Genomic DNA, 13,854 nt, shown 5'->3' on the forward strand with positions numbered 1-13,854 from the left:
GAAGGACCCGGGTAGACGGCGCGCCGGCGGGAGCGGATTGAGTGTGCGCACCAGGGGGCGCGGGCGGGTTGGAAACCCACAGAGGCGCCGGCCTGAGGGCGGAGTCCTGGTGACGTAGCTCTGAGCGCGATGGGACGGGGTCCTAGCCCCGGTGCTGCTCTGCCACTTCCGCCTGTCGCTTGCCCTCTCTGGGCCTCTGTTTCCATATCCAGGAGGCATGCACATTGAACCTCCCATAATGAGGCTGCACAGCTTATAAGTGCCCTAGAGTAGAAGAACAGCTGTGGGAGACAATAAAGATGGCTTTGCTGGTTGCAGGTGGCTAATTCTATATAAAAGTATTTGACACTGTAGCCCGGCCGGTGTTGCTCAGTGGTTGAGCGTCTACCGTCTACCCACGAATCAGGAGGTTCATGGGTTCCGGGTCAGAGCACATGCCCGGGTTGCGCTTGATCCCGGTAGGGGGCGTGCAGGAGGCAGCTGATTGCTGTTTCTCATCGATATTTCTATTCTCCCTCTCTGAAATCAAAACATTTTTATCTTACACTGTAAAATAATGGCTTTGGACAAAGTTGAGGAATTGTCTACTAAATGCATCTGAGGGGCATGCCAACACTGACGTTCATGGCCACTAGTTGCTTTGCAAATCTTCACTGAGACCTCAAACCAGCTACAGAAGGTGGACCATCAGGAGACTAGCGGTTACTAGGTCCGGCCCTCAAACCTGCCCCCACGGAATTCTTTGATAGAGGCCCGCAGGCTCACTGGCTCCACCTTCTGGTCTCAAGTGAGCCGACGGCAGTGGAAGACAAAACGGCCGCCTGCTATTGTACTTGAGCTTCCCATGTAGAGCCAGAGGCTGCAGACACCCACCTGGGCAGCCTTTCTGGTGTCCATAGTGTCTGGCCCCAGGCAGCTTGGTGAGGCTGGGAGTGTCAAAACTGGAGGCAGTAGTAGGAATAGTAAATAAGAGCTAGGATTCTCGCCCTAGCCAGTTTGGCTCAGTGGGTAGAGTGGCAGTCTGCGGACTGAAGGGTCCCGGTTTAATTCCGGTCAGGGTACGAACTGGGGTTGCGGGCTCGATCCCCAGTAGGGGGCGTGCAGGAGGTAGCCGATCAATGATGCACATCGTTGATGTTTCTCTTCCTCTCTAAAATCAATAAAACGATATTTAATAAATAGCCCCACCCAGATAGCCCAAGGCGGAGTGGCTCAGTTTGGAGTATTGCCCCATACAGCAGGGTGGAGGTTCCATTCAGTCAGGGCATGTACCAGGGTTGCAGGAGGCAGTCAATTGATGTTCCACTCATGTTGATGTTTCTCCTCTCTCTCTAAAAATTAAATTCTTTTCAAGAATAGTATATACACAGCCCTAGCTGGTGTTGCTCAGTTGGTTGGAGCCTTGACCTGTACACGGAAAGGTCATGGGTTCGATGCCCAGTCAGGGCATGTATCTAAATTGCTGGTTCAGTCCCCAGTTAGGACGCCTGAGGGAGTAAACCAATCGATGTTTCTCTCCTCTCTAAATCAATAAACATGTCAAAAAAAGGAAAAGAATAGCACACATACAGAAGTGTGCACAAGACAAATGTAAAACAATGTGTTTGTCACAAAGTGAACACCTGGGTAAACACTCAAGTTATTGTCAAGCAGAATCCCCCAATGGGGCAGTCTCCCCACTATTTCTGTGATAATCACTTCCTTGTGTTTACAGGTTTGTCACCTAAGCAAGCACCCTAAACACTAATTTTGTCGTTTCTTCAACTTGATATGAGTGGAATTATACAGTCCTATTTTGTGCCTTCTTTTGCTCAACATTGTATTTGCAAGACCCATCCATGTTGTTGCATGTAGCTATGATTAGGTCATTTTCATTGCTGTATTCTGTCTTCCACTGGACATCTACTCTACTATTGGGGGTATTTGAAGCTTTCTACCTCATATCTGTCTTCTGAATTATTATGGTAGTCTCCCAACTGGTCTTCTGTTCCTCCAACCTTGCTTCTTTCCTAGTGCATAATCCACCTAGCGGTCACAGGGCTCTTGTTAAGTTTGATCATATTGTAAATCTGATCAGGTCACCCTGGGCTTAAAACCTTTGAGTGTCTCATCAGTGACGGCGGGATTGTCCCAAACTTGGCTCACAAGGTCACAATTATAAGGAGATACCATGGCAGTGCGTTTGTGATGGGCTGTGCCAAGCAGTTCACATACAGTCATGTTATTCACGACCTAGACCTTTAAGCCATCTCTCCTTCATCCAGTCCCAGCCATCTTGAACTACCTCGGTGTACCAGGTTGTCTCTTGACCTGGGCCTTTGCATGTGCTCTTACTCTCCTCGGTCTCAATCAGCCTTCGAGTCTTAGCTTACATGTCACCTCCACCAGGCAGCCTTCCCTGAGCTTAACCTCCACCAAGGCTAGGGCAGGTCCCCTCTTCTGTATATCCATATCGACCTGTGCTCTGTGTCTGTTCCTTTTTTTTTTTTTTAAGAGAAGGAGGGAGACAGAGACAAAAACATCGTGAGAGAGTAATATTCATCGGTTGCCTGCAGTACATGCCCCAACCGGGTATGTGCCCTAACTTGAAATTAAACCTGAGACCCTTCGGTGCATGGGGCGATACTCCAACCAACTGTACCACACGGGCCAGGGCTATGTCCATTTCCTTCGTCCGCTAGGATGTGGCAGCTTAAGGGCAGGGCCGGGGCTAGTGTTCCCCTTTGGCCTCAGGCCCAGTGCCATGCCTGACACTAAGTCTTTGTGGACTGTGGGCAGACTACACTGGGTTGAGTCTGGGTGACCTTTTCGGGTACCCCCGTTTCTATTCCAGGCTCTGGTTTCTGTGATGGGAACACCGAGGCAGTGCCCTTTGGGATGCCAAGAAAAGCATGAGCTACCCAGTTTGGCAGAGTCCCTGCATCCTCCACTCCTGAAATGGGGGTGAGCAGTTGAGCAGCGATCCTGGGGCTTTCAAGCACTCTGTCAACTTTTCTGGACTAAGAAGCCTCTCTGGACAGCAGGGCTGGGTTGGGAGAGATGGTTGGAAAAGCTGGGCTTCTCCAGCGATAGCCAGTCCTGGCGGGGAGCCAGCCTCAATGCAGGACAAAGCAGAAATAGAAACGTACAGGCTGAGGCCACCACATATCTTCACATATCCTCGGGGTGGAAGGGGAGCACCAGCATGACCCTGCTCCAGGCTGCCCCGTCCGGGTTGCCTGAGCCCCATACAACCCGTAGGCCCTGCTCTGCAGTTGCAGTTGCATGAAGGCAGTTCCCAAAGGGAGTGGGCCTGGCTCCAGGAAGGCGATGGAAGGGAGGCTTCCACCCCCACTGGTTTCTACAGGGAGTGGCTCACTGGCCATTCTGGGGCCACATGAGAGAAGCCATTTAGGCCACGAATAGATGAGGGGAATGGGGCGTCTCCTCTGGTCTTGCGGCCCCTGTCAGTGTCTGATGTGGTGTCCTGCTCCCTTTCACTTTCTCGCTGGGCTGGGCCCAATGTGTCCTGGAACCTTGAGAACCAGTGCTAAGTAAGGCAGCCTGTTCGCCCTCAGGGAGTCCACATGGGAGTGGGAGAAGCAGACACATAAACTCTTAGCTGCAGGGAGTCTGTCCAGGGGGTGGGCAAGCATAGGAGAAGACTTCACAAGAGGTGACTGGGAGCTGAACCTGCTGAAAGAATAGGATTTTCCAGGGGGCAAGGAATGGGGAGGACGCAGCCTGCGCCAGATCCTGGAGGTGTGGACAGGTACCCTATGTTGGGAGAATGAGTGAGCCTGAGCACAGCCAAGGACTGGAGGAGGTAGAGGTCAAACCAGGGCCTTGGAACCCCAATACAGTTTCTGTCCTGGGTTAGCGCTCAGCCTCTCCAGGTGGTGGTCAGGACATCTCAGGGTCGGGGTGGAGGCACCTGTAGTGTCCCGCCATCATCCTGCTCACTCCCTCTGACGCCCATTTTTCTATTTTGGGCAGAGTGACCAGGGACCATGATGTTTACACCCATATGAGCCGAGTCAGCAGATTCAAATTTCAGACTTCTTCAAAAAATAAGTCAGGGTGACAGCTGGCAGCTTCCTGAAATTCTGAGATCAGAGGAAATGTTGACTTAGAGCCCTAGTGGGGGTTGGAGGGAGGATACCAACTGAGCTGGGTCCCAGTTGAGGGGTTCCTAGGACATTTGGCTTCTAAACCAGAGATTTCAGCCCTGGCTGGGAAGAACCTTTGAACAGCTTTATTGGGATGTAATTTGCATACCACTAGATTTGCTGTCACCAAAAGACAGTTCAGTGATTTTGAGTAAATTCACACAGTTGTGCAGTCATCACAACTCAGTTCTAGATTCCCATCACCCAGAGCTCTTGTGACTGTTTACAGTCAACCCCCCTCTGCATCCACCGTCCCAGGTTAACCATTAACTGCATTCTGTCTTGATAGAATTGCCTTTGCAGACCTTTCCTATGAATGAGATCATATAAAATGTAGTCTTCATGTCTTGCCTCTTTTATTTTGCATAATGTATTTGAAATTCATACATGTGCATAGCATGTATCAGGAGTTCATACTTTTTATACTGCTGGACAGTATTCCATTGTATAGATATATGCATTTTGTTTATCTGTTTACCAGCTGGTGGACATTTGGGTTGTTTGCACTATTATAAATAAAGCTGCTATGAACATTCACGTGCAAGTGTCTGTGTGGGCATACCTTTTCCTTTTTGTTGGGTGGACAATACAGGATAAGGGTGGGGCATCTTATCGGGACCTTGGAGTGGAATTGCTGTAGAATAATTTATGTTTAACTTTATAAGGAACTGCCCAATGTTTTCCAAACCCGTTGCACTATTTTAACATTCCAAGCAGTAGAGCATGAGGGTTCTTGCCAATACATGTTATTGTTGGTCTTTTTTATTATGTCCTGCTGAGGAGCTTTTTTTTAAAAGAACAGTTTATTGATTTTTTAGAGAGAAACATCAATGTGAGTGCTCAACAACAATCAGCTGCCTCCTGCACGCCCCCAACCAGGGACCGAGCCAGCAGCCCGGGCATGCGCCCTTCATGAGGAACCCAACGAACAACTCCTGGTGCACCAGCGAGGGCCCACTGAAGAACACTCGCTGATACCTGGGCTCCATCAACCAACTAAACCAGAATCTTGGGGTTCGGGGCCCAGGGATAGGTATTCAAAACAGAACAGAACAAAGCCAAAGCCGCCCTACCTAAAAGCTGCGCCTGTGCAAAGGGTTGAGAACCAGTGGCCTAACTTTAGGTCTGATTTCTGTCCTCCGGGCACTTAGGGGAGCACATGCTGGCCAGCAGCCTCTCCCACCCCAGGAAGCATATGGGCTCGGGGTGGGAAACAAGCTGCCGCCCAACACCCACAGGCACAGGCCCCGCGCAGATGGGCCCCAAGAGGAAGGGGCCTGGGATTTCGGCGAGGAGCCAGCGGAGATGCTGAGGGGGAAGGGTGTCTCCCAAGACTTTAGGATTGTTCAGGCTCCGAAAGAGATTAAGAAAGTATGACATTCCTGGCTGCAGACCAACTGCAGATAACCCCAGAGAAATGCGAGGAGATGGTGGTGCCAGCAGGAACTACAGGGAGCTTAGAGGCTCAGGGGATCATCAGGCCAGGGCCACACGGTCTGGGATACAATCTCTTCCTTTCAAAGGGTCTGCAGATAATAACCAGCATGTCCCATGGACCAGACCCTGTGCTGGGGGTAGGGATACAGCCATGGAGAAGTGTCAGGCTCCCACCCCAGCAAGCTCACAGTCTCCTGGGAGCAGCAGACAAAACAGAGTTGAACAGAATGCCGGGTAATGATGCTGGAAGGCTCTGGGTGGGGGCACACCTCCTACATTTAGAGATCTGAGTGAATGAAGAAAGCTAACTATGCAAAGATCTCCGTGCGAAGATGTATCTGATAGAGAGGGAAGCGTTCATGGAAAGCTTGAGGCTGAGTGAGTTTGGTGGTTTCCAAACAGAGGTAAAGGGTGGAGTAGTAAAGAGGGAGGAGCTAGACCCTTTCAGTGGTCATGGCCAGAGTCCAGCTTTTATTTTTGTGCGCAATGGAAGGAGGGGGCAATGGAGGGTTTTGAGAGGGGTGGTAAAATGCTATAGTTTCTATTTTTATTTTTTTAAATATATTTTATTGATTTTTTACAGAGAAGAAGGGAGAGAGAGAGTCAGAAACATCGATGAGAGAGAAACACCGATCAGCTGCCTCCTGCACACCTCCTACTGGGGATGTGCCTGCAACCCAGGTACATGCCCTTGACCGGAATCGAACCTGGGACCCTTCAGTCTGCAGGCCAACACTCCATCCACTGAGCCAAACCAGTTTCGGCTATAGTTTCTATTTTTAAAGATGCCTTTGGTTAGTGCAGGAAGACTAGAACTATAGGGGTAATAGTGGGGCAGGGAGTTGGGGCAAGTTGTCCAGGTAAAAGATGAAAATGGCTTGCACTAGTCGCTGTGGTTGGGAAACTGCGGCTCGCGATCCACACGCGGCTCGTTGGCCGCTTGAGTGTGGCTCTTCCTAAGCCTTGGGAGTACCCGAATTAAGTTAATAACAATGTACCTACCTATATAGTTTAAGTTAAAAAAATTTGGCTCTCAAAAGAAATTTCAATCGTACTGTTGATATTTGGCTCTGTTGACTAATGAGTTTGCCGACCACTGCGCTAGTGTTGGTGCAAATGGGAGAGAAAGTATAGATGTGGGACATCTTTGGGAGGTGGAGACACAATTATTTACTGACGTGGTAGAAAGAAAAAAGGAGTTAAACATGACTCTTATTGTTTTTGACTCAATCGAGCATCTGGGTGGAGGGTGTGCCATGATCTGAGATGGAGAAAACAGAGAGGAGCAGAAGTTAGTACTGAGGGTGGGGTGGGAGGGGGTGATGAATTATGGATCTAGCTGGGTGAAGAGAGGAGGGAAACTGGAGGGCTAAGGTGTCCTCATGATTCCTGCATGGAGGGCTGGCAGTCCTTGTCAGATCAAAGTCTGTTTATGTCAGCATCTGTGTAGTATTAGAGCCTCATGGAAAAATTTTCAAGATGCTGGAATGTGTTGGGTGCTTCTTGCAGTCGTTAGGAAGGCCCTGCAAAAAAAAAAAAAAAAAGAGAGAGAGAGAGACACACACACACTCAGGCTGAAGATGGTGGCCCATTCTTATTATCAAAAGAAAAAGTCATGCCCAGCTGGCATGGCTCAGTAATTGGGTGTTGACCTGTGAACCAGGAGGTCACAGCTCTATTCCCAGTCAAGGCATATGCCCAGGGTTTGGGCTCAGTCCCCAGTGGGGGGTGTGCAGGAGGCAGCCGATCAATGATTCTCTCTCATCATTGATGTTTCTATCTCGCTCTCTCTCTCCCTTTCTCTCTGAAATCAATAAATATAGACTTTTAAAAAAGAAAAAGTCAGACCTCTTGCTGCTCCCTCCCTTCCTGTTACTTGGAAATGTTATTACTGGCTTCTGAACATCTAGATAGCATTGTTACAGACCTTCCGCCCCTTCCTCTGCAGTAATGAGAGGCTGGGAGCCCCAGCTGAGTGAATGACTCAAAAACAAAGACGGGAGGCTTAGAGGGCCATCTCCAAAGGGGCCCCATGAGTGAGAGTCTGCTAGCAGGCAGGCCGCAAGGGGCATAGGAACTGGGAGGCAGGTGGAGTGTGAAGAAAACAGGAGAAAGAAATCAGAGAGGCCAGTGAGCTGCTGGAGATCAACATGGGAGCTGAGTGGTAGAGATGCCAGGGGCAGGGCTTGAAAAGAACCTAGGAAATGGGGAAGCCACGCCCTGTGAGAAGCATTAGAATTCTTGAGTTTCAAACCTGGAAGGGCCTTCGGGGACCAGGTGGCTGTCTCCTTCGACAGAAAAGAGGAACTGATCTGCAAGGAGGAAATGGGAAAAGGCAAATGGGAAATGGGAGAAGGCAAAAGACCAGGTCTCCAAGGTTTAGACGCCACAGAAAGCTGTCAACAGCTCCGAACCGAACTCAGAAAGCCATAGCCCTTTATTTCCCATCTCTCCATTTGGTAAATGTCTGCCCCCCCCCCCCCAAGGGGACAGTTCTGTCCAGCTGCTTTGCTTTCTTGAAACAAGTGGTCATTCCACCTGTTTGGGAGATAGAATCTCCTGGTCCGAATCTGCCCCCTCCCCACACACACTCCGCCCCTAGTTCTAACTGGATCTCCTATTACAGATGCCCAGGCTCACCCATGCTGACCAATACAGGTACATGCATTGCAATGCTCATGGGCTCAGGCAGAGGGAGAGGGTGGAGGTCACTTCCTGAGGGATGGCCAGGGTGGGTGTTGGGGGTGGGAGAAAGGTCAGGATGGGAGATGGGCTGACGCAGCTTCTCCAAGCCATGCAGAAATCCAAAGAAAACACAGCTGGGGACAGGGCGAGGGAGTGGGGAGCCAGGCGATGCATGTTGACATCTTGGGCAGAAATCCAACTTGCTGTCCTGTGGTCAGTGGAACTGTGTTTACTTGCTGAGACCAGCTACTTCCTCCTGCTTTATCTCAGTTTCCCAATCTGCAAAACAAGGGCCATAATAGCTATCGAAAAGGATTGCTGAGGATTAAGTGGGATCATTAAAGAAGAGAGTCCAGTGGAGTGGTTAAGAGCATGGGCTCTGGAGCCAGACTGACTTGGCCAAATTAATGTCTCTGGGTCTCAGTTTTCTGGTCTGTACAATGGGATGATGATACCTACCTTATAGGATGTTATGACATTTCAGTGAATTAATATTTGTAAAGTTTTTGTTGTTAAAAAACTAGTTAAGCTCTGGTAGGTTGCTCAGTGGTTAGAGTGATGGCCCGTGCACTGAAGGGTCTCAGGTTCTATCCCAGTCAAAGGCACATACCTATGTTGCAGTTTCATCCAGGCCCAGGTTGGGGTGCAGGCAGGAGGCAACCAATGCATGTCTGTCCGTCTGTCTGTCTATCTCTCAATCTCTCTCCCCTCCCTCCATTCTACTCCATCTAAAAGCAATAGAAAAACATCCTGGGGTGAGGATTGAAAAAAACACACAAAACTAGTTAATAGTAATAACCAGAGACATTTATTGAGCACTTTGGTGTGCTAAGTACTAGGTTCAGCACTTTATATACTTTATTACATTAAAATTTCCTACCAGAGAGGTAGGCAGGCACTAGATCATTTCCACTCACAGATGTGAAACCTGAGGCCCATAAAGATATTTACTTTTCTTTTAATGTATTCTTTTTTTAAATCGTTACCTGAGGATATGTTTACTGATATTAGAGAGAAGAAGGGAGAGGGGAGGGAGGTGGGGAGGGAGAGGGAAAGGGAGAGGGAGAGAGAGAGAGAGAGAGAGAGAGAGAGAGAGAGAAAGAGAATAGCTGTCTCTCACACGCGATTAGCTGCCTCTCACAGGCACCCCAACAGGGGACCAAACCCACAACCTGGGTCTGTGCCCTGCCAGGGAATTGAACCCACAACCGTTCAGTGCATGGGACTTTGCTCCAAACTACTGAGCCACACCAGCCAGAGCAAGAGATCCTTCTGAGGTCAGAGGCCAAAGCTGGGATCTGACAAGATGACCAGGCTGCCCGCAGGGTTACCAAGGAAGCCTGGCGTTTGCTGGCAGAGCCAGTTCCTGGAATTAAAGCAGAACCAGATGAGAGCAACGCCCTTTATTTTCATGTGGTCATTACGGCCCCCAGGATTCCCCCTTCGAGGGAGGGGCTTTTAAACTTGAGATATTCCTTCCTGAAGAATGCCCGATGGCAGCACCTAAAGCACGTCAAAGCAGGACCGACATTTGACATCCTAATGCAGACAAGTTGGGAAGAACACGTTGAGATGTTTTGAAAGATAAGTGGTCCCAGCACTGCAGATTCATGCCATTCACCCAGGCTGTGCTCAGTGCTCCCCATCCAGATGGCCCCACAGCCAACGACGCGGCGGAGCAATGGAAGACCAACGGAGCCCACGCCATAGGGGCAGCGGAGCGGGGACTAGGGCTATATGCCATGGAACATATTTAAATCGATCCGATCATCACGTGTGCATCACTTCTGTTCTGCCAAAATTTCCTCCTTTTTTGTTTGCATTTAATGGACACAGTCTTAGAAACATTACAGAATCAAAGCCCAGACATCTTCAGTCCTTTGGTGACTAAGTGCACATTAGCAAATCTAGGTCTTGTCCTGACTCACTGTTATAACGCACGAGCAGGCGCTAGAAGTGCCCTCTGGATTGCTGTGAAGTGTTTACAAGCAGTGACCCCTCTCTGCTCTTATTCATCCCCCCCCCGCCCCCCGCCCCATCGTGGTTTAGTAGAAAGCACTGAGAATGAAGGGGGCTGCCAGGGCTAGCTGCAGGGGGTGGGTGTTTTTCTTTATTTAATTGTTGTTTTGAGGGAGGAAGTCGTTTAATTTTACTTTTATGAGCTCCTTTCCCCCCGTTTATGGTGATCTGATTGCATTGGTTAAAAGCAGCTAACCAGTTCTTCACAAGAGGCCCTAACCAAGTCTCACTTTATTTAGACGCTGTAGATGAACAAGCTTGATTGTTTGAACCAAAAATGGGAACATTAAACAAACACCAGGGCCCTCACCAATCACACTGTGACTTTGCTGTCAAATGTGGAACCCTCCCTTCAAGAAGAGTTTGTGACCGTTTTATATGGCTTGTCTGGAAACTTCTGTAAATCTTGTGTTTTAGTAAAATATTTTTTGTTAAAAAGAAAAAAGAGATTTACTTTTTCATTTACTCTAGAACAGGGAGTGGCAAACAGCCCATTGGCTGAATCCAGCGAACAGGGCGTTCACTTCAGTATTGCTGAGAGCTGCCTCCACGCTGCAGTGGCAGAGTGGGCAGCTGTGACAGAGACTGTAGGGCCTGCAAAACCTAACGCATGCTCTCTGGCCCTTCGCGGGAAGAGCTTGCTGACCTCTGTTCTAGAAAGTGACAGTTTGCCTGGGACTGGACGGAGCCAGGTCTGTCTGGTTCTAGAACTCCTTGCTGCTTTGTATCCTGTTTTTGGTTGTTTCTTTGTTTTCGATATCCCTGTGCTGTCTGCACAACAAAAGGCTTTCTTTCCTGTCCCTTTGAGGGACGTCTCCCCTTCCCTCTCCGAAGCCAGGAGTGAAAGTGGAAAGGGATTTGGAGAGTCCGATCTCTCCATCCTCAGGCAAAGTTTTGGGAGAACAGAAAAACCCAAATAAGGGAGAGAGGCAGACTGAGTAGGCAAGTTCCTGGAATCAAGGCCAGTGACTGTACCTTGCGGTCCCCCGGCCCAGGCCAGGGCTGTTAGAGTCAGCTGGACTAGGACTGGCAAGGTGCAGGAGTTGAAAAAGAATCCCAGGCTTGTGTAGGTTTCACCTGCTCCCAGGGACCTTTGAGGGCCCCAAACCAGTCCAGTCACTCAGCACATACTCAGAACCGGCTCTGTGCCAGGCCCTGTTCTAGACACTGGGAATAAATAGAGACTCAGATCCCAGCTCTCCGGAGACAATGTCTCCATTAGCCAGTAACTTAATAAACCAATATTAAATCGTAACAAGATCTATGAAGGAAATAAACCAAGCTGATATGATTGAGAGTAACTTCTAAGTAGGCAGGGAGGACCTCTCTGAAGAAGCGCCATTTAAGCTGAGACCAAAAGGACAAGGGGCGAGCTGTGGGATGATTAGGTGGAAAAGCATTCCAAGCAGCAGGAGCAGCAAATGCAAAGGCTGTGCACAGGAATAACTCCAACTGCGTGTTCAAGGAACCAAAGGCCAGGGTGCCTGGAGCAGAATGAAAACGGGCGATAGTGGTGCCAGGTGAGACGGGGTAGGCCCTATCACATGCCGGGAAGTCAGGGCAAGGAAGAAGGAGTTTATTCCAAGTGTGATGGAAAGCCACTGGGTGGATGATGGCTAATGATGCTAATGATTATAGCTAACATTTAAAAAAATTTTTTTATTGATTTCAGAGAGAAGAAGGGAGAGGGAGAGAAGGATAGAAACATCAATGATGAGAAAGGATCATTGGTTGGCTGCCTCCTGCACTCCCCACACTGGAAATCAAGCCCTAAACCCAGGCATGTGCCCCAACTGGAATTGAACCTTGACATCCTGGTTCATGGGTCAATACTCAACCACTGAGCCACACTGGCTGGGCTGTAGCTAACATTTTTTTGAGCCCTTACTCAACACTAGGTGCTTAGTAAGCCCTTTAAATGCATTAACTCATTTAATGCTCACAAGCAATCCAGATGAGGAAACAGAGGCCCGAAGAGGTTAAACCATTGGTACAAGGTTACATAGCTACATTTATAGCCCGCTGGAGCTGCAGGGGGGACAGTCAGTTGCAAGGGATAAGATCTTATACGAGAGAACAATGACACAAAGACAGAGCTTGCACTGCATTTAATGAGAGAAAAGAAAACTAACATCCACCAGGTTTCCTCCAGGAAGGGCGAGGGTTACTAGAGTTCAAACGGACTTTCCAGTGCTTCCTCCTCTGGATAGCCTTAGCACGTTCTCTTACACCCGTTCTGCCTTGCTTGCTGTCTGTCCCCTAATCATAACAGCTAGCATTTACGTGGTGCTAATGGTGTGCCATGCGTCATGCCCAGCACATGCACTATGCTTGTTTATTCTTGCAATAAGCTTATCGTTTCCCTTTTAGAATGAGGAAATTGAGGCTCAGAGCTGCTTACGTGAGGAGTCCAAGACTTGGTACTAAGAATTTATAGCCTAGGATTTGAACCCTGGGCGGTCAGACACAAGAGTCTAAGCTTTTAGCTACTGGGCTATGACCACCCACCTCCCACTTTCCATGAACAGTGAGTCCATGGGTTCCCCAGTAGAGGCCACAGGATGGCCTTTACCTTTCGTTGCCTGAGGAGGGTTAACGATAGTGCCCACCTCACAGGCTCAGAAGCTAAATGGGTTCATGATCTAGGGAGCCCAACGTTCTGGTTTGCCTGGGACTGGAGGGGTTCCCAGGAAGGGAGACATTCTGTTTCTTTCTTTTCTTCTGGAGAATTTTTATTAGAGTTTATTTAAGCCACGCTGACGACATCCTGGGAAGCAAGATCTGAAATGCAAGTTGGGCATGAGCGCTTGTCACTCAATACCTATTCCGTGGACGTTAGTCATTATTGCTTCTGCTTTCCTCTGTGATCAGTTTGACAACCAAAAGGTAGCAAGCACCTATTCTGCCCTGTCCTAGGAGCTGGGAAGGCAGTAGATCTTCAGAGGGAGATGGGGGCAGGGGTGTTATTGTTCAGAGAACCTAGCTCCAAAGGTTCACACACACAAATTCACAGTTCCCCAGCAAATGCCAAACCCTCTGGGGTGATTCCAGCAGCCTGTGTGGACTTGCTTGGACCCCGTGGGAGAGGTTCCAGGGCCCTTTACGTCCCCAGAGACAGTTGGGGGATTGTGGGCAGAAGGGAAGGAAAACATGTGCCTTTGGCATTGACTTTCTGGCTCGCCCGGGGCTGTAATAAAGGCCTAAGGGGCAGTTCCTTTTATCACACACATTTCGCTACACGAGGGAACTGACTGACCCGCGAAGTGACTTGCCCAGGAACATGCAGGAGGAGATGGGCAACTGGAATCTGAACCAGCGAAGCAGGGAGGGCTGGTGCCGGTGCCAGAGGGCCGACTCCTGCACTTGCCTCCCTCCACCCGGCTTGGGTCCCCCGCTTGTCTTGACAGCGTTCGGGCTTGTCACGGGGCTCTGTACAGCTCTCTCCACTCTCGGGGCTGCCAGCGTCCCGCCCCATCCCCTCCCAGCCCACGAGGGGGGAGGAGAGAGCGGGAAGGGGAGGGGGGTCAGAGGGCCGGGCTTTATAAAAGCGGCTGGACCCGCGCGG

At 49.6% G+C, this 13,854-nt stretch overlaps 1 long non-coding RNA gene across 1 annotated transcript; it reads right to left on the minus strand.

The window, feature by feature from the left end:
* Nucleotides 1–6,618: 6,618 nt before the first annotated feature.
* On the minus strand, nucleotides 6,619–8,921 carry LOC102767061. Its single transcript, XR_436178.2, has 3 exons — nucleotides 8,881–8,921; nucleotides 7,840–8,549; nucleotides 6,619–7,108 (listed from the first exon to the last, which is right to left on the minus strand). It is a non-coding gene; the product is annotated as an uncharacterized LOC102767061 (long non-coding RNA).
* Nucleotides 8,922–13,854: the final 4,933 nt, after the last annotated feature.

This window comes from Myotis davidii, unplaced genomic scaffold (assembly GCF_000327345.1).
Source record: "Myotis davidii unplaced genomic scaffold, ASM32734v1 scaffold827, whole genome shotgun sequence".
Lineage (NCBI taxonomy): Eukaryota > Metazoa > Chordata > Mammalia > Chiroptera > Vespertilionidae > Myotis > Myotis davidii.